Below are 6,828 nucleotides of genomic sequence, written 5' to 3'. Positions count from 1 at the left end.
AGGCAAAGGCAAGTTTGAATGGAAAAAGAGTGTGCAGAGGCATTTAAAAGTTTAAAAACCTTCTTATTATTCCCTCCGCTGTTAAGCCCGCTCATTGAAGGTGAAGTTTTTTTTTTCTATACTAGTCTGTGACAAAAGAAACAGTTTGCTCAGTACTTATTCATGGAAACAATGGGGAGCAAAGCCCAGTATACTATGCCAGCCAAATGTTGAAGGGGGCAGAGTTGAACTATCCTCCTCTCAAAAAATTGGCATTCGCAGTTCTAATGTCAACCACAAAACTGCGACCATACTTTGAGTCATATACCATAGAAGTCAAAACAGATTATGCTCTGCGAAAAGTTCTACACAGGCCGGAGTTGTCAGGGTGGTTATCTACCTGGGGTCGGCTTACAATATCAGGTATGTCCCAAGGAAGGCCATGAAAGCCCAAGTGCTAGCCGACTTTGTTACAGAGATGACTCCGTCGTTAGAACCTTCAAGTTCCTTAAAGGAGAACACAGAGGAATGAAAGGTCTGGGCAGATGGAGCTTGTGGAGCCGGGGGTTCAGGAATCGGGATCCCGTTGCAATCTCAGACAAGGATAAAGCTTCAATATGCGGCCAAACTCGCTTTCAATGCCACTAACAATATAGCCGAATACGAGGTTGTAATAATGGCCCTAAGAATCATCAAGGAATTAGGTATACAAAAATCCATTATTTTTATTGATTCGCAATTGGTTGTTAATCAATGACAGGGACAATTCAGAGTTTGAGAACCGAACTTTATCAAATACGAGGAGAAGGTTCGGTCCCTGATGGTCAGGATTAAAGACGGATAAGGTAACTGCGAACTTTTCTAGATGGCCAAAGGCAATAACGAAGAGTCATATCTTTTAGCCAAGATGGCAACAGCAGTAGAAGAGTCCTTTCCTATAGAAGAAGGAGAATCATGGATAACGCTAGTATACAAATTCTTGACAGAAGATGATCTTCCAGCCAATGAATTATCAGCCAAACAGGTAATAAGGAAGTCTTCTAAATACGCACTAATTAATGGCTGGTTGTACAGGAGGTCTTCAAAACATCCATGATTGCGGTGTGTTACTGAGGAGGAAAGATAGGAAATCTTAAGGGATATCTATGAAGGTGATTGCGGGAGCCACGAAAGAGCTCGAATAATTGCTCGAAAAGTATTTAGACAAGGGTATTACTCTCTGATGATAATGAAAGACGCGATGCAGCTTGTCTAGAGATTTCAAAGATGCCAATTACATGCAAACATCCCAAGGACCCCAGGAGAAATGCAAGTGGCTATTGGAAGTCCCTGGCCTTTCTTTCAGTGGGGGATAGACATTCTTAGCCCGTTCCCTAAGGCAACTGGGTCAAGAAAATTTATAATCGTGGCAGTAGATTATTTCAGCAAGTGAGCAAAGGTTGAGGCAGTACAGTCCATCACCACCCAACAAGCGATTTTCTTCATCAGTAAAAACATATTCACTAGATTCAGAATATCAAAGATAGTAATTACCGATAATGAAACTCAGTTTACAAGCTCTAGGTTCAAAAACTTCTGCAAGAAATGGGAAATTGACTTAAGGTTTAGCTCAGCCTATCATCCCTAGATCATATGTATGACAAAGGTGAATAACAGGACCATCCTACGGGGTCTAAAGAAAAGACTCGACCAAGCTGAGGGCAACTGGCCCGAAGAGTTACTCTCATACTATGGGCATACAGAACCACCCCTAGGACAGCTATAGGAGAAATGCCTTTTTTTCTCTTGTATACAGGGTCGAGGCAGTCATTCCCGTGGAAATTCAAGTAGGCAGCTTCAGGATACAATACCCTAAGATATCAGGGAATCCCGACGAAATGTACTTCAATTTGGACCAAGCAGAATTCCTGCATAAAAAGGCCGCAATCAGAATGGCAATTTATAGAAACAAGATGTCCCGAATTTTCAACAGTAAGGTTAGACCATGTGCCTTCAATGTAGAGGATCTAGTACTTAAAAGAATAGATGTAGTGGGTAGCAATGCCAGGTCTAGTAAGTTGGACAAGAATTGGAAAGGACCGTTCATGGTCTCGAAGGTTATTTGCCCAGGGTCATATAAGCTGACCAAATTAAATGGTCAAATCATTTTGCATTCCTAGAATATCTGTAATCTGAGAAAGTTTTATCAATAACAAATTAGTAAGGTATCTTTCACATGAGGTATTCTTCAGTAATAAGGAACGAGGGGAGTGCCTCCCTTGTAGAAAGGCTAAACCAGACTATAAGGCAGTTTTCGCCTGGACATACGGGCGTTGGTCCAACTAAGCAAGGCCACAAGGCAATTTATGTCAAGCCAAGCCATAAGGTAGTTTTCGCTAGGCTATTCGAGTATTAGTCCTACAAAACAAGGCCATGAGGCAATTTTCACCAAGCCATTCGGGTGTTGGTCCCACTAAGCAAGACCATAAGGCAATTTTCACCAGGCTAGGCCATAAGACAATTTTTGCCAGGCCATTCGGGCATTGGTCCCACTAAGTAAGTCCATGAGACAATTTTCACAATGTCATTCGAGCGTTGGTCCCACTAAGCAAGGCCATAGGACAATTTTCGCTAGGCCAAACTATAAGGCAGTTTTCACCAGGCCATTCGGGCGTTGGTCTCACTAGGCAAGGCCATAAGGCAATTTTCACCAAGTCAGGTTATAAGGCAATTTTTGGTCCCACTAAAAAAGGCTATGAGGCAATTTTCGCCAGACCATTCAGGCGTTGGTCCTACTAAGCAAGGCTATAAGGCAATTTTTGCCAGGCCAGGCCAGGCCATAAGGCAATTTTCGCCAGGCCATTTAGGTGTTGGTGCCACTAGGCAAGACCATAAGGTATTTTTAGCCAGGCCATTCGGGCGTTAGTCCTACTAAGCAAGGCTATAAGAAAATTTCTGTCAGGCTAGGCCATAAGACAGTTTCTGCTAGGCTACACCAAGGCAGTTTCTGCCAGGTCAGGCCATAACGCAATTTTCTCCAGGCCAGTCGGGCATTTGTCTCACTAAGTAAGGCCATAAGGCAATTTTCGCCAGGTCAGGCCAGGTTATAAGGTAATTTTCTTCAGGCCATTCGGGCGTTGGTCCAACTAAATAAGACCACAAGGCAATTTTCACGAGGTCAAGCCATAAGGTAGTTTTCGCCAGGTCAGGCCATAAGACGATTGATACGAGCAAGGAAATAATACGATGTTTCAAAGATTTAAAATGGAAAACTCCAAATCATGACAAATCAAGTTACAATCGCTTAATTCAAGGGTTACAAGATGAGAACTATATTTGGAAAGTATGGCAGAATAAGGAAACAAGGCACACTCTCTTCAATACATCTGGACGCACAACACAATTTTAGATCGCATAATGCATGTATGGCCAAATTGCATTTAGGCCAATTTTATTAGTTTGATATTTTAGAATTTTGTGAAATTTATTTTAAATTAATTTGGTCTATATTAGAAGCCAAATTCATGTAGCCCATTTAGGAAAGAGATTTCTCCAAGATAATTTAGGAAAATGATTTTAATGTAATTGAGGTTCGACTATTTGACTAGATACTCTTCCTATATTATAATTATACCTTCCTACAATAGAATTAGGGTTTGAAGGGTATAAAAACACCTATAAGGTGGCAGTCACAATTAGCCAATGAATAAAAGATGATATTATGAACAATATTTGGTTCTTCTCCATTATTTAGCAACTTATCAAAGTTTAACCTTGTGGCATTCTAATGTGGATCTCCTCTATGTTTAGTTAACTTATCAAGAATTTTTTTCGGCGTTCTCGAAGATGAAATCGCTTGATTATCTATATTTCTAATCACACTGGTTGGTTAGGAGTGTAGTAGAGCAACCTTCACTTGATTATCTACGCTTCTAATTACATTCGTTGGTTAGGGGTGTAGTAGAGCAACCTTTGCTCCATTATCTATGTTTCTAATCACATTCGTTGGTTAGGGATGTAGTAGAGCAACCTTTTGGAAGATATCTTTGCTTTGTTTTTTTATCAAGTTGTGTGATGAGATTTTTTATCACATGTTGATCTTGGGTTCCACATCAGCGACTCTTGCCGGACTATGAATTTGAGCGTTGGCCCCAGTAATCAATTCATCTGTGCCAGACAGCCGAAAAGGTAGATATACCAACCCCGCAAAGACAAAGGATGAAGCCGTCAAACAAAGAAATAGATCGGGTGAAAGATCATTTGTAACAAATCCCCCCAAGGTGTTTTACAATGAAAGGATGGCGATTCGCCGGGCCATAGGCCCAGGTATTAATCCTATTTTTTTTTTAACTATTTTGTGACTAAACAAGCATTAAAGAAGATACGCTTTAGCTCCCTTCGTTTAGCAAAAATGGTGGCAATAAAGGAAGCACACAAAAGTATATGAAACATATATTTTCATTATAAAAGATTATAAGGAGTTAAAAAAAGGGACTTGAATAAAGTTTCTGTTACATCAAAAGTCTCTATTACATCAAAATCCTCAAAATCTTTCTCATCCTATGGGAGGGAGCCATCTGAAGGCTATGAGAAGAGCTGTCTCTCCAACTATCTTTCTGGCCTTTCCCTCGAAATCAATCTCGCACAATTCAACCCTCCTAAGGGTCATGATGCAGAAAACCCATTATAGTCGGGTTGGTTGCAGTCCTCAGCTAGTGCATAGAGCTAAGCAGTGTGCTTGCATTTTCAAAAAGACCTGACTTCAGTTGCTTTTCGAAGACCATGATGATACAACCGAGAACACGCACATGTCCTAAACTGGAAAGGCAAACGGTCACCTTCGGACCTACAGAGTTGAAGACCAGTAGGAGACCTCTGATGTTACATAACATCCGCCTAAAGTAACCTATGAGTTGTCACCATAAAATAGGGGCCACGCCAGAAGGATCTGACTAGTGAGAGACGTTGTCCCGCTATGGGAAAGGAAGACCTGTACACTTACTATCGTCAATGCTCGCTCTCTTCTGATAGGCTGAGTCTTAGCATAGGGTTACCATTACCAGGCACATTCCCATTTTGCCTGTGATCGCATGATCACCAACCCATTAGTTGGCAAAGTCCATTATCGAGTAGCTGGACACATCATCGCTGCATTCTCAAGAAATGCTATAATTATCTCCATTTTTTTATAGTATAAAAGGGGAATGATCACAATGATAAATATACGTTATCGCTAATACTACGCAAGGTCTAAGTAGTCCATTGCATTCTCTTTGTTCTTCAAAACACTAATTTCAGCATTGCCTCACCTTCTCTCTCTTGCAGGGTTTAGCCGATTGCAATCTAGTTCCATTCCAGTCACATCATCAAACTAATCTCAGCGACATCATTAATAATGATAATTTATTAAAAATCTTATATATATAAATTTATTAAAAATCTAATATACATCAGGAAGAATCAGTTACCAATTATTAATTATAATCTTTTTCAACTATCAACTATTAGATTATTAAGTGTTACAATACAAATTAAATTTATATAGAAACCTCATTAACATAACCGAAATTAATTGATAAAAACGTGGGAAGAAAGTGTTTTTTTTTTTAATGGTTATTCTTAAATTCTTTGTCTATATACTTGGTATTTTATCACTTTCCTTATGATTTTAATATGTTCACCCTAGAGATAAGAGAGAGGGGCTAGTAGCATACCAAAGCTAGATTAAGAAAAAATGTGTAAAATAATTATTAGTTTATATTTCATGCAGCTCACAAATCATTGCAAAGGATAAGTACGATGCAATTAGAGTTGCATTTGACTACGTAATTCAAAAGTCATTTTTGAAGGTTTTTTTTTTTAAATAAAGTATTTTTTTAAACTAAGTCATTTTTCATATGAATACATCTAAGCTATATATATGTTTTTTTTAAATCAAGTATTTTTATATATGAAATCATATAAAAAAAATACTCCACTTAAAATGACTTAAATGAAAAAAAAATAATTAAAGAATAACTTGATTTCAGAAAAAAAAAAAAGTTAAAAGAATTGACTTTTATATGTCAAATGTAACTCTGATTATATATATATATATATATATATATATGGGATATAAAATTCGAATATAATGGATAATTAATCTTAATAAAAATAAAACTTTTATGTATTTTAGTAATTTTATTTAAATATTTTAATTTTAATAATTAATATAAAATTAAAAAAGTCATATATCATATATTACATAAGAAAAAAATATTCTCCTCAAATTTGATTTTAAATTTAGATAAAATTTATGTAAATATTTTAATTTTAAATTAAATTTTAAAGTTTTGATAAAATCACGAAAATACGTAAATATTTAGTTTTTTAAAATTAATTTCAATTTATTTATATGTCAAATAAAATCCACGTTTAAAATAAATAAAAAAAAGCTCTTAATGACATATATTATCAAGAACATAGTCCCTGAATTTTAATCAAATTAGTATAAAAATTGTATAAACCTGATTTTTGATTATTTTATTAAAATTAAAATATTTAAATAAAATTATCATATAAATATTTAATTTTTTAAAATTAACTTATGTTACACTATGGACAGTAATATTTTCTATTTTCACCATAAAAATTAATATTACGAAATAAATAGATAAAAAAAAAAGCTTGATTTTGAAATTTCACACTTATTTACATTTTAAAGGTAAACAAAAATCAACTAAACTATTATATATTGATGAATTGTATTGTATTTCATCATTCGCCATTAATTAGTAATAATTATATTAATTCATGTAAGCTATTATTAATAATTAATTTCAAAAAAATTTTAAGATAATAGTGATTTTAACATGATGATGTCATATTGTG

The 6,828-nt window shown here is 35.9% G+C and overlaps 1 pseudogene; it reads left to right on the top strand.

The window, feature by feature from the left end:
- The first annotated feature begins 844 nt into the window (after positions 1 to 844).
- Positions 845 to 6,828, top strand: part of LOC122721513 — a 66,874-nt pseudogene continuing 60,890 nt past the window's right edge.

Source organism: Manihot esculenta, chromosome 13, assembly GCF_001659605.2.
Source record: "Manihot esculenta cultivar AM560-2 chromosome 13, M.esculenta_v8, whole genome shotgun sequence".
Lineage (NCBI taxonomy): Eukaryota > Viridiplantae > Streptophyta > Magnoliopsida > Malpighiales > Euphorbiaceae > Manihot > Manihot esculenta.
Note: the sequence above shows the minus strand (reverse complement) of the source record. Positions and strands in the feature narration are given on the sequence as shown.